Source organism: Megascapheus bottae, chromosome 13 (genome assembly GCF_031878675.1).
Source record: "Megascapheus bottae isolate mThoBot1 chromosome 13, mThoBot2.hap1, whole genome shotgun sequence".
Classification (NCBI taxonomy): Eukaryota; Metazoa; Chordata; class Mammalia; order Rodentia; family Geomyidae; genus Megascapheus; species Megascapheus bottae.
In genome coordinates, this window is record NC_143521.1 from 41,757,254 (window position 1) to 41,777,268 (window position 20,015).

The 20,015-nt window shown below is 34.8% G+C and overlaps 1 pseudogene; it reads right to left on the minus strand.

Annotated features, from left to right (window-relative positions):
* Window positions 1-836: 836 nt before the first annotated feature.
* On the minus strand, window positions 837-1,736 carry LOC150055890 (serine/threonine-protein phosphatase 2A catalytic subunit alpha isoform pseudogene; annotated as a pseudogene).
* Between the last annotated feature and the right edge of the window lie 18,279 nt (window positions 1,737-20,015).

Below are 20,015 nucleotides of genomic sequence, written 5' to 3' on the forward strand. Positions count from 1 at the left end.
AAAATGTTCATTAAGAATTAGTACACATCAAAATAACTCTTCTAGCATAGGATTACAATAGCTCAAACCCTAGATACATGAGGCCAAATAGGATGAGGCCAAATTAATGGACCTCCAGAACATGGAAACAAGAGCTTAATTATAAGTCACTGTTATTCTTTATATATTATGTTTTTCTCTCTTCTCTTGTGTTGTCCTTTGGTTAATCTCATGTTGGTACAGTATCCCACTTTGTTACCTGGTATATTATATGGATGTTTATTGTTTATTTGAAATAGGAGGGGAAAAATGAGGGGAAGGGTGGGGGAAGGGAAATGGGACAAAAACATAAGAAGGATACCAATGTATGAGAAGTAATGCACCCTTTATCTGGCAAATATAACTGTAACCCCTCTATACATTGAAATAAAAAAAATTATAAAAAATGTTCATTAAGCTCCAATGATTGTTTGCTGCTATCCTTACCTACAGTCATGCTGAGTAAAGCTATAGCTAAATGGAAATTAAACTGTATTCACAATGTGTTAATGATTACATTTTATTATCTGCATTCTCTCAGAGAAAGCAAAAGTAACTACAAATAGCGTTATTCCAGAAATGGGTTTCTTGACCAACAATGTCGCTTCAGCATGCAATGAACTGATTCATTCTAAAGTGATCACGGCTGTTGATGACAAGAAGCTTTGTATTTTTATATGGCACATCTTTTGGTCCATGTGAAAACAAGTTTTTTGAATGTTAACTATTTTCTGACACTTTGGAATTACTGTTGCTCTTCCCATTTCCATTAGGTCAATAGATGGTTCATGGCAATACTGTACACGTTTAAAATTTCATTACAAGAATTAGTCTGGAGTAGACGAGTCACATGTGGCTTGCCTCTGCGAGGTGCTGGACCAAGAAAGAATGTTTTAGAGTGTCATCAAACTCCCTGATTGCAGCTTGGTTATCACAATGATAACAATAGTTAGGAGCACTGAAAATCGTTACTACATTCCAGTCATGGCACCAGTTATATCCCTCCATCACCAACGGATGAGTTCTAGACACCAATGGGAGGTCACTGGCATGATTAAATGTCTCAGAAATACCCTGCTCAAATGTGTAACCAGCTCCTCGAGGAGCTATACCCCAACTACCATGATCTTCTGGATCTGACCACAGAAAGTCTTACCTTGGACTCTCATGGGGAAGTTCATGTAGGCAATCAAGTGCTCTGATGTGATCCGGTGTATCTATGGATGGTGAGAGACCACCTAGTAGACAGAAGATCTGCCCATCGACCAAGGCAGTGAGAGGAAGATAGTCCAAAAGATCTGTAAAGTATTTCCAAACATTTGCATTTCCATATTTCCTTAAACACTCATCATAGAAACCAAAAACTTGTGTGATTCCCTTGAAGAATGGTGATGCATCCACGGTAATGAACCTTAAGAGCTACAAGCAGTGTGACTGTTTCAACTGAAGAATATCCTCTGTCAACATAATCTCCCATAAACAAGTAATTTGTATCTGGTGATTTTCCACCAATTCTAAACAGTTCCATGAGATGGTGAAATTGCCCGTTGCACATCTCCACACACAGTGACTGGACATGGAACCTCTTGTACATTGGATTCTTTTGTCAGGATTTCTTTAGCTTTCTCACAGAGACTCTTCACCTAGAACTCAGACAGCTGCATGCACGCGTTCAGCTGTTCCATCCAATAGTCTAGCTACTGAGCCTTGGTGATCTCTCCTAGGAATATTCTTCTTTGATCTTACTGTGTGATTGTCTAGAGCCCTGTATAATTTACTATGTCCATATATATATATATATATACATTTGCCTTTTACCATGTAGTATGCTTAATTGTTCGTTGATAGATACATTCTAGCTGCAATGAATGAAGGAAACTATGAAACCTATATTTCTTCAGGTCTGGGTTACTTTGCTTTATATCATTTTTGTGTCATTTTTTTCCCAAGTCTTTTCACTTCTTTTGAATAGTATAATACTCATTCTAAGGTAACATAATTTATTGTATGTATGTATGTATGTATGTATGTATGTATGTATGTATGACATTTTCTTTATCTGTCACTGAGCTTCCTAGTGCTCTACACTTGAACCACAGCTCCACTTTCAACCTGCCTTCCTTCCATCTTTCTTTTCTTTCTCTCTTTCTCTCGTTCTCTTTCTTTCTTTTCTTTCTTTCCTTCTTGCTTGCTTGCTTGCTCGCTTCCTTGCTCGCTTCCTTGCTTGCTTCCTTGACTTCTTGCTTTCTTCAGAAAGAAATCTCAAAGAAAGGCACAAAATAAAATTAGGAACTTGATGAGACCATAGTATGATTAAAGGTTTATGAATGAGTTACAAGGTTTTATAAAATGAATGGACAAGATTTGTTTTTGTCAGGGGGTTAGATTTTCCTTAACGTATTTAAAACAATACATTTTTATTCTTGCTTTCTAGCATATTACTACATTAAAGACATCAGTTACAAAAACATTATTGATTCCTGACTCTAAAATAGAAGTTAATCTCTAAAGTGCATCCCCAACAAATGAGCTTTAGAGAGAGATAAGATTATTATGGGCCAAATGCCTGTCACCAGAGAGAGGAGTGCACCTCCTCCTCATGAAAACTAGAGCAATTAAATAGCAAGTTAGGCTATTGTATACTTTTGAACTTGATTTGACTATAATAGCATATTGCTAGGTATAAATATATATGTATATTTATATAGCTTTATACATGCCTGCATATGCTTATATAGATTTATGCATATTTTATATAGTTCATATATAGATTAAAATATAAAATTGTCCTTGTTCAAAAGCATTTCCAGAAATCTCTCTCATAGATATAATGAAGTCTGATTTAATCTTTTATGTTACTAAATTGTGTTGGAAGTTATTTCTGTATCTGTTAAATTTCTATATTCATGTGTTTTTGAATCAAGTAGCTGTTTTTTGTTTTCTGGATAGGCTTGTGCTGTTATTATAGGCTATTTTAGAATCAATTCAAACTCCAAGTCCTAATTAATGAATATTAGACTAACAGTAGGTTTAGAGATGAGCTCTTTAAGAGAATATGGAAAAGTGAAATCTTGTCAACCCAGTCTGTATATTATCAAGGGGATAGTTAGAAGATAGGAGGAATCAAAGTGCATAGGAATAGCCATGTGAACAATTCAAGGAAAGGGGTGGAGATGTGGAGAGATATCATGGGGAACAAAATTCTCCCAGCACCTTTTCTTCAGGTCTCAATTCACAGTTTTCAGAAAATTGAGTGCATTTTTCTATTTACTTATATTTTATTCATTCATTCATTATATTGGTTATTATCATCTCCAGATAATTGTACAATGGGGTTGTGATTTAGCAAATAAATTTATGAGCACATCTACATTGATTGATGTCACATTATTTTAAGCTTAATCTTTTCTTTGTTTTTAATTTAATTGTATTTTATTGTCTGGGTAATATACAGAGGGGTTATAGTTATATTCATCAGATCCTGGGTACATTAATTCTCAACATAGATACCATTTCTTATTTTCTCCCCCCTTTCCCTTTCCCACTTCCTCCCAATCATCTTATTTTCTCCCTTCCCTTCACTATTTCAAATAAACAAAGAAATGTATATACAGTATACCAGGTAACAAAGTCAGATATAGTAACCAGATGAGATTACCATAAAGGGAAAAAAAGAGAAAATAAATAACTCTTCAACTTTATCACTCATGTCTATTCTTCCCAGTTCTGCCCAACCTCTTCTTTTGTGGGTTTTATATTGGATTCTTGTGGGCATTTTTCCTCTTTCCTACTTTTCATTCCTTTATTCCTGTCCCCTTGATGTCACCCCATCCCTTTGATGGGTATCTGCTTCCTTTTAATTTTGTATTTTTAAGGATTTACAGTTTGTGATCTCCCATGAATCTGCCTTATTTTAGTACTTTTGTTTATACCAACCACTGGGTGGTATTTTGTATGATTATCTAGAAAATTTAATAGGAGGATTTTAGAAATGTGAAGATAACAAAAAGACATATTCAAACAAAGACACAACTTGTCCAATAGCTTCAAAATATGACAATGATAATAAAATTAATCTTATTATAACATTAGTTCATCTATGATTACAATGGACTATTTCTCAATCAAAACTATTAACTAGAATGAAATATTTATAAATGTAATTCATCACAACTGTAATATGCTTATGGCATCTGATATTATGGGTTTTCACTTGAAAATCTGAAAATTCCTGTTTTTAAGTGAAACTGTGATATTTATTGAAGAAAGTTGACCTTTCAAAATCTAAAAAAAAATTTTCAATAATAAACCAGATACTTTTCCTGGAAAAAGAAACATACTTCCTTTGATCTCATGAAATATTCAAAGTGATAATGAAGCATGCTTGCTTTCTTGTAAACTTGCTAAGATATCATTTTTCTGAACTTGACAGTGGTGAAATCTTTATCACACAGCATGAAACGTGTTATTTTGATACATTGACACTATATCAAAATTTATCTTTGCAAATTCAACTTAGTAACAAAAAACATTTCCCAAAGACCTTCGCAAATACAGTCAATGTAATTTTTTTTTGGGGGGGGTCGGTCGAGGGGTTTGAACTGTGCGCCTCGGTGCTGTCCCTGAGCACTTCAGTTCAAGGTTACCGCCCTACCCCTTGAGTCATAGCCTCACTCCCGGTTTTCTAGTGGTTAATTGCAGAGAGCGTTCTCATGGTCCTTAGTCCCCAGGCTGGTTTTGAACTGTGATACTCAGATCTCAGCCTCTGGAGTAGCTAGGATTACAGGTGTGGGCCACCAAACCCCACCCCATGTAATTTTTTTTTGTAAGTATTAGTTTCCAATGCTGATTTTTTTGTTAGTTGGTAAGAACAGACTGTTGAATGCATTGATGAGGATTTGTAATTTTTAAATAATCTCCAAAATATTTCTGGTATGAATATTCACATAGATTGAAAAGTATTCTTTAGGATTTGTGTACTCTACAATCTTCCTTCTCTTCCCCACTTTTAGCACTCTAATCTGTTGTTGTGGGCATATCATTTGACCTATTGGGGACAGAAGTGAAGAAAACTACCCACATGAACAATGCAGTAGACCTTCAATCTTGCTGTCTTTTCTTTCTCTTACCTACTACAACTTTAGAAGTATAAGAGTTGGAATGCAATGCTAGGAGGAACAAAGTAGAGCTCTCTCCATACAATAAATGGGATGGCAATAGGAAAGGGAAGAGGGGAAACAAGATAATTGGGGAGGGGGGGAAATGGAGACCAAAACTAGAGAAGGGGTATCAATGTGTGAGAAGTAGTGCACCTAATGTCTGGTGAATGTAACTATAACCCCTCTATACATTACCCCCACAATAAAAAAGAAAGGAATGGGGTGGCAATAATTATTTTCTTGTACTACAACCAAACAGCTAATGAATTCCAACATTTGTCTATTTTCTCTTCTTTCCATTAATCTGTTCTTGCTCATGTCCCTTGTTTCTATGGGAGATCAGAAGGTGTTAAGAGCATCCAGTTTCATTGCTTTAATCTCTTCTACACAGTCAATAACTGCAGCTTCAAGGATAATTTGCAATCAAAAGTAAGCTGCTAATCTCCCCGAGTAAACTATTTCAAAGTCTCCTAATAACACTTCTGACTTTCCTAGTGATTAATTGGAGATAAGATTCTCAGGTCCTTTTGTGCCTGGGCTGGCTTTGAACCTTGATCTTTAGTTCTCAGCCTCCTAAGTAGCTAGGATTACAGGCGTGAGCCATCGCACCCAGCATGAAAGTGGTTTTAAGTTGAATTGCATAAATATTAATTGAAGCAGTGATTTTTGTCATTTATTTACAAGATCAATCTCAGATATATTTTCCTGGATCAAATTATTACTTTAATTAAGATAACATATGATTATGTAAGGAGTTATGATAGAAGCATCTGAAGTGCTAGCTCTTATTTTTGTTTCATAATACCTAGAATAACTAGATCATAATGTGCTCAGTATGACTTAAGGTTTTGATATGTGTGGCTATCTATTAATAATGTGCAACTTATGCCAGAGGATAGACACTCACCTATATTTCATGTGTCTCTTTTCTGAACTATTAATGTTACCAAAATGAGGTCTACATAAATCCAAGTGACATAAAACATTTCAAATATTGGACAGTAATTTTAAAATTCTGGGACAATCTCCTTGAAATCGACTTGCAACAGATCATTTGTTCATTTATTTATAATAATTGAAAACATGAGACTTTGATGTTCAAAAATAAAATCCAATAGAAATTCTGAACTTTTGCCCCTCAAGCATCTGTCAAAGTTACCTAGGTTTCGTTTTCAGAAAGATAGATACCAGAGCTCCTTGCCCTGCAGGCACATTCTAGCTTATTTCATGCTTTTTCTTGTTCACAACCTACCTGGGTAATTTGAGCAAGGCCTGATTAAGCAATGCTTTCCATCAGTTTAATATAGTATCTTTTAATGAAGGTGGAAAACAATTACAGAGCTGTGATTAACACACTTTGACCTTTAGCTGAGGAATATAGGTGTTTAAATCCATGCAGAATGTCAGCCTTTAGTAAACGATACCTGCCGCTAGGGAATGCACTTTGGTGACAAGACATTAAAAAATGGTACAGCATGAAATATCCTAGCATTTATTCCTTGCAGAACAGATGGACTACAAAATATAAAACTGTCCTTGAGACAAGAGTCAGGATAAATTCTTGAGTATTCTTAAGAACCAAAATGATTGAATCCTATTCAATTATAACTCCCAAACTCCAAACTATTTTTTTTTGCAAAATCAAGAGAAATAAGGGGACCAAGACATGTGGAAGGGTATCAATGTATGTGAATTAATGCACCTTCTATCTGGCAAATATCATGTAACCCTTTTATTAAATACAATAAAAAATATTTAAAATAAATAAATAAATAAAATAAGCACAAGCGGAAGCTTAGTAGTTTGATTTTATATAGATAGTTTAGAAATGGAAAGTATCAGAGAAATTATTTTACAAAAAGTCACCATTTAATAGACACAAATTGGAAATTACATTTGGACGTCGAAGTGAAAAATTCTGAAAATTGTTGATTCATCCCTGCCAATGTTTAAAAGTGTTTACCAATATTTTCTAGACTCATATTTTTACCTGGAAGGTTTCTCACATTGTTGTTGTGGATTCTCCATAATAACATGAATGTGTAAGGAGAGATGCCTCACAGATCTACTCAGCTAAACTTTTGCAAGCTGAGGAGGGAAGATTCTTAAATTTCAGGCTGATCTGGGATATATAAGGATTACCTCTCTGAAAGCAAACCTCAAATCCAAATAATTCTCTTCACCATTGTATAGTATAATGATCCAATTATATTATATAATAATAGGTGATTTAAGGTATCATATATAATTCTTTTTGTTAACCTTACTTTTTGTTGTTGTTGTTGTAGGGCTTCAACTCTGGGCTTGGTCATTTTCCCTGAGCTCTTCAGCTTAAGGCTAGTGCTCTACCATTTGAGCCACAGTGCCACTTTCAGTTTTCTGGTGGTTAAAAGCCAGATGGGGCAAGAAAGACTGTGAGACTCTTATCATCAATTAATCACCAGGAAATCATAATTGATGCTGTGGCTTAAAGTGATAGAGTGCTAACTTTGAGTGAAAGAGCCCAGGTGAAAGCTCCCAGGATCTGAGTTCAAGCCCCAAGGACAACAAAACATACAAACATACACCATTTTCCTTATTCATTTATATTGTGTGATAATTCAGGTTAACCTTTGCTGTTTCTTGTAATATAGCCTCTTTCCCATAGTCCTGTAGTCGAACATTATATGGGAAGACTGGGGTATATACCTCTCAGGCCTGGACTCTCCATGCTTCTTCACATGCAATTTATTATAGGGTTCTCAAAATAGCAAGCCATTGCTGCCCTTTGGTTAACCTCATATTTTTACTATATCTGATTTCAATACCTGGTATATTGTATATATACTTATTTGTTTACTTGAAGTGAGAAAGGGAAGGAGGGAAAATAAGGTGCTTGGGAAAGGTGGGGAGAGGGAAATGGGGACAAATACATAAGTAGGGATATCAGTGTCTGAGAAGTAATACACCTCTGGCAAATGTAACTTTAACCCATCTATACATTACCTTGATAATAAAAAATAAAATGAAAAAAATAGTAAGACCAATAACAGCCACTTTCAAAGTTATGCATCCATTTATTTAGGTAATATGCAAAAATCAGAAACATGATCAGACCCAGATTTCTTAGTGAAGAAACAAATTCTTTCTAGGAACACTGGAACTTTACACTACACATTAACAGGAATAAATTATAGACATCTGTGTATCTGTCTCAAGCAAATAAAAGAAATTAAGGAGACAACATAAAATAGAAGGAAGAATATAGTTTTCAAGGGAAATGTATTGTGAATTGCAGAAATCCAAGTAAAATGTTCTTTTTTTAAATAACATTTGACATTTGAGTTTTTCCCGAAGCCCGAGGAATAGGCTGCATTATCTGCAAATTCATCACACTATGTACATTGTTTTCTAAATATTGGTCCATTTTCTGAGTGTCCTGTGTATATACATGATCCCAGATTCACCAATCAGAAACAGACATCTCCCCAATTTAAACTATGCAAGCCAAAACAGCAGTAGGGGGAAAAAAAGAAACAGGAGAGGATCACAAAGGCTCAATAGCTATGTGCATATGATCATATAAAATAATGATTATTGAAATGAACTGCAAGAAATTGACTTTTATGTTTACATATATATATATATAATATACCCACACATATACATACATATATACTTCCTTGGTCACTAATTTTGCTTTCTGTACTTTTTGCCTCATATATTAATTTATAGGTTTTGAGGAGGGTAAAGGGTTTCACAGAAATGGTGGGACAAAGGGTGAAGAAAGGCAGTGGGAATACTCACTTGACACTCCATTAAAAATGAACTATGCAACTTGTGGGGTAAGGGGGTCAGGAGAGAATATTGGAAGAAAATGAGAGAAGACGTGAGTTTTTCCAAAAAGCAATGCACTCATAACATCACTATGCAGCTGTAATTCTTTTGTACATCACCTTTATAATAACAATAACAAAGAAAAGCTACAGCAGTTCCAATAATGCTTTTAATGTAACAGTGAAGCTGAATGTGAAATGTCTATAATCTTTCTAATATATATGTCTTAACCTTAAGTCCATTATTTTGTAAATAAAAAAAGTTAGATTGGCTGACCTGTGGCTGAAGTGCTGAAAACATCCCACATAAAATATCTGTAAAAATTAAAGAATTAGTTGCAAATGATGGTTGCATAACACTTGAAATAACATTTGGTTTTCTGCTAAAGTTATTTCCCACAAGCACATTTTTCAAAATGAGAAGATACTAACATGCAAATCATTTCTTCATATTCCACTACCTATATATTTAAACTAATGTTTGGCATCCAGTCTATTCACTAGCAGAGACAGAAAATAATTATGAAATGGTTTAGATGTCAATTTAAAGATAATTAGTGTCTGGCATTTTAATTGACGTAACTAAGTAAAGATATGTTTATTTTGTGAATCAGATGACTATAATCCAGGAAGTGTTTGATAAAATTTTCTTTCATACACAGCATGTTCTAGGTTTTATCTTTGCTTCCTCCTGTAAAAGGCCAACTCTGACATTCACTAGTGAAATATACAGCAGACTGTGGTTGTTCAAATTACTTTTAGTCCCTTGCCCTGTTCTGTCCCCAATTTATCACTCTTAAGGCAATAGAATGTAGCAGTTAAGATTTGGAACCAATGAAACAAATTAGATAGGAAATAATTCAATTAAACACGGACAAAGGAGCTGCACAGATCTTCCAAGAAGGCTATGCCAGAAATATTAAGCATATGCAAAGATTCTGGTGTCTTATATCATTTTGGAAGTCAAATTCAACTGTCAGTAACAACTACCTGCCTATTAGAGTGGTAATAGCACTTTGGCTCAAATGACAACAAATGCTTCAAGAATATGGAAACATGGGCTGATTCAAAATGGCAAAGTCATTTTGGAAAACACTTGGAGGTATTTCTTAACATGACTCGACTATTGTCGTCTTCTTTGATGTTTATCCAGAAAAGTTAGGAAACATGCCTGAAAATATTGATTGTATATACAGTAATGAGAAAGGCTACAGTCAGCTAAGATGCCATTCTAAAAGTTAATAGATAAACATGCTGCATTATATACTGCTATAAAAGATTCTTATTCCATTGGAAATGAATGAATTCTCAAGTCATGAAAACACAAATGAAGCCATAAGTGTATACTGTTATGTGAAGAAGACTCATCAACATTACCTACTATAATATTCTTCCACTATTGCCTTCTATAAAGTAAATATTACAAGGATAGAGAAAAAAAGGATGAATACAAGAAGAGGTCCAGAAGAATAGATGAATAAGTCTAGATGAATAGATACTGGAAATGAATAGCATAGGGGATGTTTAGGGCATTTAAATTATTTCATAATAATATATTAGTAGATAAATGACATTATTCATTTATCACACCAACGAAACTCTGCGATGTGAAGAGGGAACCGTGATGGAGACTGCTGAGCTTAGTTAGTAAAAGATATCACTATTATTTTAGTTTTGACATCTGTAGCAGAGTAAAGAACAATGTTGGTGATAAGGAAAGCTTAGCATTCATGATAAAGAGAGAATATCATGGGTGAGCAGGACTGTCCTCCTCGCCTGTCTATTTTCTATGAATCTAAATGAAATCTGTTAATAATTCATATTTCAATATGTAGTTTGTTCTCCTTAACTATTTCAGGCGGTATGTCTCACCTTCCTCACCTAAAATAGAGGGGTGATATTTCCTGTTTGACACCCTCATCTAATAGAATAATAGAAAGTCTACCTTGTTATAGGTGATGAGAAAATCTCAGCTGTTGTTGTAGCCTCCGAGTGAAAATTTCTTCCCTAATGTTTTATCATTGTTTTTGATGGTTCCTTGTTTGATCTTCAGATGAAATGAAGTGGATGCACAGGTATTTTCTGAACTGTTCTTTGTCAAAACAACAGATGTTTAAATCTCAACTGAGATGGAGTAGAAAGGAATAAATATTTCTTCAAGGAGCAAAAAGTGAAGTATCATATTGCTATTGCAAGCTTAGTCCTGCCATAAAGAGCTACCACTGTACTAGTGAAATTATTCTCCTTAGTCATTTCTCCTTTTAAATAAAATCAAGATAAAAGCTCTTAAAATATTTAACATTTAAATATTACTTCTCAGTTATGATCATCAATTCTGCTTCCCTAAATTGCATTGCAAGTGTGTAAGTCTCCTCTTCAGCTTACCACATCATAAGAGCTCATCTAAGCTATTACTCTATTGCTATGGTTTTATAAACTATCATTCAATTTGTTAACCAGAAATTTCCATTCTTGTCTTTCTCAGAGCTGATTGTCCAACAAGGAAAAAAAAACTTTACTTTTTATTAGTCATGATATGTAATATATTAAGAATTATCTAAAATGCTTTATAGATAGTAATCCCTCACATATTGTATAAGGGTTACATAGGAAAGGATTATATTTCTGCTCTTAGATCTGGTGGTACAAGAGCATGTGTATTTATTCCTTCCTAAGTGTGATATGCCCCAAAATTAATGACTAATACATGAAAGGAATCTGTTTAATGGGGAACTGATCCTCAGTTGCAGTTTATTGGGAGGAATTTGAAAAACATTCAAAACGTACCAGTACCCAGTACTGAAATATATTCTCAATATTTTAACAAATTAAAAAAATCTTTTAAGAGTTGCCATTTTGTAAAGAATTCTTGACTGCATTCATCCCCTCTTCTCTTCATTTGTCTTCTCCTTGACAGAAAACCACCCCATCCAAGTAATCTTTTCAATAAAATTTAAAAAGAGAAATGTATAAATTATTAGATCAGCAAAATCAGAAGGAACAGAATATAATTTGGATGAAAAGCGTGAAGAAGACCTACAGAGCCATACACTGTGTTCCAGTGAGTGGTTCTCTGAATAACACATCCTGTCACTCAGTCACCATGCCTGGACTGGATGAGATCTGCAAGTTCCTGTACTTAGAGAGTGGACATCAGGAGAATGTTAGTTTAATCACTGTTAAGACAGAAAAAATATATTTTGTTACTCAGTTTTCTGATAATGCATTCTTGGCCTGTGATTTGCCACTAAAGACATACTCTCTTGCACTTTTTTCTTTAGTGTTTTTTTTTTTTCAGAATGTCTTGAGATTTATTTGTCCCAGGTAGGCTGACTTTAGCCTTTGTATCTGTAGTTGGAAGCATAGATATAAAAAAATCATTCTTGTTGGTTAAGATAGTGTCTAACTTTGGAAAAATAAATGGCTATATTTTTACAAAGGAGTTAACACTGTTTGAACAGGATACGTATTTTGTTCATAAAATATGTACTCCTATGCTGTTTTATTTGGACATTACCATTACATATATAAATTGGTTTTATAAATATTCACATTGTGTAATAGCCCCCTTTTTCACAATTTTAAATAATTTATTTGAATTTAAATGATTATCTCTTTATATATTCTTCCTAATTATGTAACATCATTTATATTAATGTATCAATATGACCTAGTTATAATAATATTAAATTTTCCTTCAGTGTATTCTCACTATGAATAAACATGTAAAACTGGAATATGACAAAAACATCATAATGTTTCCAGCTGTTCTCATGCAGTACTTATTAGATCACTTATAAAATTCTGGTGTTAGAGATAACTTTCCAAATTATTGAATAATTACCCCCAAATTCAAATTTTGATAATATATCATGTATGTAGGCACCATTTTTAGATATTTTAAATTTTTATCATGGTTCTAGCATTTCATATATGCATTCATTGACAGGTTTCTTGGCAATCATGCCCTAAATTATAAGTTGTATAATAATATACCTTGAAAATCATTTTTAAAATGCTTTCAATTTTGGCTTAGGTTGACAGAAAAATGAGCTGGACTGAAAGTACTTACCTTTCCTCTGGACGGCCATATCTTAGAACTGTCCTTGCTGCCAACCCCACTGAATCATCTTCCATCCCATTCCCGTGAATTAATACACCCATTCATTCTCCAAAACAGCCCGAGACAACTGAGACTAACAGAAGACAGATGCCTTTGAAGCTCTGAAACTCCTCAGTCTAAATAGCACTGAGCACCTTCCTCTCCATCTTAACTTGCTTCCATCTGCACCCCATGCCTTCACTTTTTCTGCCTAGTAGATGAAGAGACTTGAGTTTTCATGGGGGTGGGGGGAGCAGGCAGAGGCATTTCCCCATTCAGCCAAGCTGAAGGAAACTTGGCTGTTTTTTTTTTGCCAGACTTTCCACCAAATAAAGCCTGTTGAACTCTCACGTTCCATCCGTTCTGCTCTTTGTCTTTTCTTACATAGTTCACTGCTTCAATGCAAGTACCCATCATGAACTGAAAAACAGATGATGACTACATGTGTTGTTTTTCCTAAAGGGGGAAGACACATAGGCAAGAAAAGATAGGCTTTTCCTCATGTCATTGCAGAAAGCAAGCGTGGTGGCATTTCCTGTCTAACACAATCCCTTACATTCCAGATCTTTATGATTGGAGACAGATTTGAGGACATAAACAATAATTATGAAAATGACTATAATATGTCTCAACCAATATCAGTTTTGAGTGCATGTGCAATATTTCCCTTGCGCAGCCATTCAAGGTATCAACTGAAATGAATGAATTTGGAAGTGAAACATTCTCTCTCTGTCTCTCAGTCTGTCTGTCTGTCTGTCTGTCTGTCTGTCTGTCTGTCTGACTGTCTGTCTCTCCCTCTCTCTCTTTCTCTCTCCTCTCCTTTTCTACTCTTGCTTACCCTTGCTCTCCTCTCTCTCGCTCATTGTAGCTCTCTTGCCCTTTTTCTCTTGCTCTCTCTCTCCCTAGTACATCAGGGATATTTTCTACAGTGATTGCTCTGTAAGGAGGAAAAGACTTTTGCAGCTTATGAGATCTTAATTGCATCAAGAGATAGATAAGGAATGATGCATGCCTTCAACTATGGGTTCATAACCTTAGAACAGACAGGTGTTTGGGCAGTTTTGATTGGGATTCCTTCCCTCAGCAAACACATTTGATGTTCATTCATTGTCTTTTGGCTGCAGATACTCACAACCATCTGTTAGGATGGCAGGTTGCTGGTTTACACGCTGCTGATCCTGTTCCACTAGGAAATGGGTGCCAGGGAAATACAATTTGGTTGGGTTGCATTGTGACTTGTGCACTGCAGTTGCTATAAGCACCTAGTCTTCTGTGACAAGTGTATCTTATTGGTGAGGGAACCCTTTATTTCTTTCCTCAGGAGAAAGGATATAATTAGCTTAACACAGCATGGAGGCTCTGGCTTTTTTTCTAAAGATGCTATTTGTACTTTATGACATTACTGACAATTCAATTGTCCTTTAACAGAGACTTTGAATGTGCATTAGGTATTTTTTCCAGTAATTTTCTGATTTTACATATTATCATACTTTTGCATTACTGTTAGCTTGCAGAATCCTTCCTAAAAAACCTTAGAGCTGCATTAATACTTCAGTTAAACTTTAGAACTTTTCCTGAATATGTAAACATGCTTAGTCATTGTTTAAAAGATGAACCAAACTATGTAGAGATTTAACTGAGGAACTCAGTCTCATTGCTGCATTTGTGACAGGTTACCTTTCTGCAGATCAAAAGTACAAAATGTACTTTTTCTCACATAACAGTAAATTTGTGGACTGTCCATTAATTTAAGAAGTACTGTCTTTAAAAATAATAATTTACAGGGTAGTAAGAACTTACTCAGAGTCTGTTTAACAATGTAAATGCTGGTGGCTCATATCTATGAAGCTGACTACATCAGGCTAAACTGTCTTATTAGCAGTTAAAAGCCAACCCAGGAACACTATTCCAAGAGACTCCTATCTCAAAAACACCAGTGAAAAACAAGTGGTTGTGTGGCTCAAGTGTTAGAGAGTTAGCTGTGAGCAAAAATAGCTGACTGAGCACATGAGGCCCTGAGTTCTGAATCCCCATTGTATGCATTTTTTTCAAGCAAAGAATCATGCTGTCAATTTTCAAGTCTGATTATCCAAAAACATTATCAAGTAGAAATATCACAGTCTGAGAACAGCTCCAGGTAAAGAGCATGTCCCCTATTTGAAAAATAACTAAAGCAAAATGGGATGAAAGTGTGACTCAAGTAGTAGAGCAGTTGCATAACGAGCACATAGCTCAGAGTTCAAACCCAAGTTTCAGCAAACATATATACATACACATTTACATGGGCATCTAATAAGTAGCAGTAATTATGAAGTCACTCCTTACAGTATTATCTATTAGTTTCTGACATTACAAATGTAGCAAAGGATAATCAAAGATCTCCAATATACCTAGGTATACACTAATTATGATCATAAATATCCTTCCTTACTTATAAATACATTATAGAACTCGACAAATCTGAATAGGTTCAAAAGTGTCAAGCAACTCCTCACAGTTAAAAAACTGTGTAAGAAGCGGGGCACAGCGGCCCATGCTTATAATCCTAGCTACTCAGCAGGCTGAGATCTGAGGATCGTGATTCAAAGCCAGCCTGGGCATTAAAATGTCTGTAAGACTCTTATCTCAAATTAATCAACAGAAAACGGGAAGTGGCACTGTGGCTCGAGTGATAGCGCGGTAGCCTTGCGTTGAAGAGCTCAGGGACAGCACCTAGGCCCAGAGTTAAAGTCCCACGACCAACAAAAAACCAAGATCAAACAAAAAACTGTGTAAGGCACTAGGCATGATCCATTAAAGCCAAGATAAAAAAAAAAGGCAATGATTAAATCTTCAATTTTAATTCCAGATGCTTATTCACCAGTGTCCATTTAACAAGAAGCAAATAGAAGTGACCATGAGCTCCAACCGTCTCCACAGCTATCTACCAGTTCCCCGCAGCTGCTATAGGAATCCAAGTGTGACTGCCAGATTTCCAGACAAATATCTTCATTAATGATCAACAAGGGATCTGACTTCAAAACTTTACAAAGGCGAAATGAGAGTTGCAAGGTGTGTGGGCATTCTGGTGCATTCCCGTTGAAACAGTCCCAAGCAATCAGCTTGTGTGATGATTTACCTAAGTGCAATCTAATTCATTTTTTACTACTCTTATGACTCCAAGGCTTCCCCTGCAAATAATTTTAAACACGTTACTACAACAGCAGCAATCTAAAAACTTATCAAACGTTTCCAGGAAGAAAAAATTGTGAAAAGAGCAGATCCATTTAATGTCTGTTTACTTCTTTGAAATCTTTCCAGTCTTACATATAATACGATTTTATTTTATTCATATATTTTTATTGTAATTAATATAAGGGGTTACATGATATTTGCCAGATAGGAGGTCCATTAATTCACATACATTGATACCCATTTTCAAACTTCCTCCCTTTATTCCTGAAGGAAAAATGAAAACATTCTATTAAGTTCTTCCAGAAGTTAGGAGTGAAATATATCCAAGAAATGTTTTATAGTTTGATCACATAGCATAGGGAGATTTATATACATTGAAGAGGGATATTAGGCATTTAATTACTATAGCCAAACAAGATTCATGGTTTGTAGGAGAAGTTTACACAGGAAATTGGAGGTTGGGAATTCATTGGGTTGTAATGACTCAGGATGCAATTATTTTCAAGCAGGATTTTTTATGCAAAAAGGTCATGTCAAAATAACTCTGGAGAGTGCGATCTGGTATAAAAATTGAAATGGAAATGTGAGTTGGTAGCATTGAAAAAGTCATAAAAATTTAAATATTTCTGGAGGTATTCAGAGTAATAACTGTCACCTGGTTTTCCACTACATGTAGATATGTGTGTGTGTATATATATAATTTAATCATTTATTTGGCAACATCTCTAAATATTTCTTATGCTTGTCATATATTCAAGCTATGGTAAAGATACAGGAATTTTTCATACTTAATTGTTTGTGTGTACAGTTTTTGTTTATTTATTTATTCTATTCATGCTATGTCCTGAATGTTGAATTTATTTAATTTACGGGAAGGATTTATACAAAGATCAATGAGATAAAATAAAAACTATTCATTTTATAGAAAAATAAGTCATTTTATTGGAGTACTGTATAAATTTCACAAAGTAAATGTATTAATTACATCAACTCAATCTTCTAGTAAGGAGACAGGTGAAGATCAGTAGGGTTTGTACCATTTTAGAGTTGTGAGAATAATCTTTCTTGTGTCTCCATTCTGTATTTATGACAGCATCTGATGGTTTGCTGGCATTGCTAGGTGTTCTCTGACATCAGTTCAGTATCTCAATCCCTTTCTTTATCTTCACTTGATAAACTACTTTTGTGTATATGTTACTTTTTCTTTTCTTTTTGTAAGGATGCATGGTCTGAAATAGATATGCAAAGTAATTCTGTGTCATTTTGTCACTATTTATACTCAATTATTCTATTTCTGAATGAAAGTCACATTTTGAGGTAATGAGTATTAGTATGCTAGTATGTGATGTGTGTTTGTATGTGGCAGGATGAGTGCATGTGTGTAGGTGTGTGTGTGTAAGTACATTTACTGTACCTGGTCCTTGAATTCAGGGTCAGTCACTGTTCCTTGGCTTTTTCTCTCAAGGGTATTATTCTATCACTTTAACCACACCTCTACTTCTAACTTTCTGGTGGTTAAAATATATAGATCTCAACTGCTTTGTTGCCCAGACTGGCTTGAGCCATGATTCTCCTGAATAACTACAATTAGAGGTATAAGTCAGTGGTGACCAGCTCAATATAGAAATTTCTGAGAGATAATTCAATCCATAATAAAAGCTGATAATATCACATTATTATCATGATAACAACATTATTTCAATGTTTTGTAGCATAGAAAAAGAGTGGAATAACTGCTAGGCAAAGTAAGAAAGACCACTCAGAAAAGAAATAATTAAGGAGGTACTGAATCATGAATGTACAATTGCCAGACTACTGAGAAAGATCACAAGAATTCCAGGTGGTAGAAACAGCATGTGAACTTTTACAGAGGTGTTAAAAAAGACACTTCTTCATGAATCAATGACAAATTTAGAGCCCTTGTGAACAAAACTAGATGATAGATGAACACAGAATGGAAAAGAAAAACTGGTGAATCATAATGGATGTAATTATGGGGTACACTAACAGCTATATTCAGAGCATGCAGTTTAGCACTAAAATGAACATGTTGATTGAGAAGTCTTGGATGTCCCTCTTCATTTATTTATTCATTAAATTAATTATTCTATATATGTCTGTTTAGACTCGAAAACCAATTCAAGATTCTCGACTGAAATTGGTCAAGAAAATACTGATTTCAGTTGCATAGGGATAATATAAACAAAGCCAACCCAGATGCCCCTCAGTTGATGAGTGGATCAACAAGATGTGGTATATACACAATGGAATTCTATGCTGCTGTCAAAAAAGAACGACATCGCCCCATTTTTAAGGAAATGGAAAGACTTAGAAAAAATATTAAGTGAAGTAAGCAGAACCCAAAGGAACATAGGCTCAATGGTTTCCCTCATTTGTCATAATCAGTAGAAACCTTGGTCTCTCCTAGCAGAGATTTACAATAGAACAAAACCTAGATACATAAGGCCATATAGTATGAGGCTAAATGAAAGGACCTCCAGGATATAGAAACAAAAGCCATAGAATGAGTGATTGTTGTCCTTAAGGTACTATGTTATCTCTCATCTCTTTTGCTGTCCCTTGGTCATCTCAGATTGTTACAGTATTTCACCTTGTTATCTGATATATTGTATATATGCCTATTTGGTAATTTAAAATCAGACAGGGAAGGGGGAAAACAAGATGAGAGGTGGGGGTGGGAGGAGGGAAAGGGTATCAATGTTTGTGAAGTAATGCAGCTTCTATCTGGTGAATATAATATAATCCTTCTATTAGTTACAGTAAAAATCTATGTGAAAAATACAAAAAAAGCATAAGAGAAAACATGAATTGACATAACATGCTCAGGTCTGTTGGGCTATTTAAAATAGGATCATAAGGTAGAAAGAAAAATTAAGCAAGGTGGATATCACATTTGTGTATTGTGTTTATATAATTTTATTATTAAATATTTGTATGAAGAACTTACAACTCTGTAAGTCGGGTTATGAATTCAATATATCTTGACTGACATCACTATTTTCACCAGGTAAATTTAGAATTCTTAATGTGAAGAATTTTCAAAACAATATGAAGACAAAAAAAGTCTCTAGATGTTTACCACACAGGAAAAACCAACATAATGACTTTCAGACATTGTAAGGGCATTAACAAAGCAAATAACCCTATGTTAGACTTCCATTGACATTAAGTCTGTGAACTGGAAACTATTGGAATAAGCATATAATAACAATAATCAAAGAATCTTTGACCAAATATACCAGTGGGGTGGCAGCAATATGACCAGATTCTGTACTGTACTGGATATGTTTTTGAGCAGATTGAAAAGTTCATGGTTGGATTAAACATCTGATGTGGAAGTAAAAAGATCAGGACCCAGTGTCCTAAATCAGGAAAAAAATCAGGACCTGGTGTCCAGTAGGATTCATTTCTCTAAAGGCACTTGGAAAATACCTGGCTACAGCTTTTTTGTCTCAGAAGGTTTTTCATTACATTGGCTGCCTTTCAGATGAGTGCTAGGGATCCTGCCATGGCCTCTTGGTGCCAGCAGTGATAAATACTACTACATGTTCCACGTGGATCTCAGAGAACAATTAGCAATGCCAGCAAACCATCAGATGCTGACATAAATAGAGATCAGAGACACAACAAAGATTATTCTCACAATGCTACAAAGGTACATGGTCCTTCTTCATCAGTCCCAGGAGTGGTGGCTCTTAGCAGTTCTGAATTCAAAGGAACAAATAT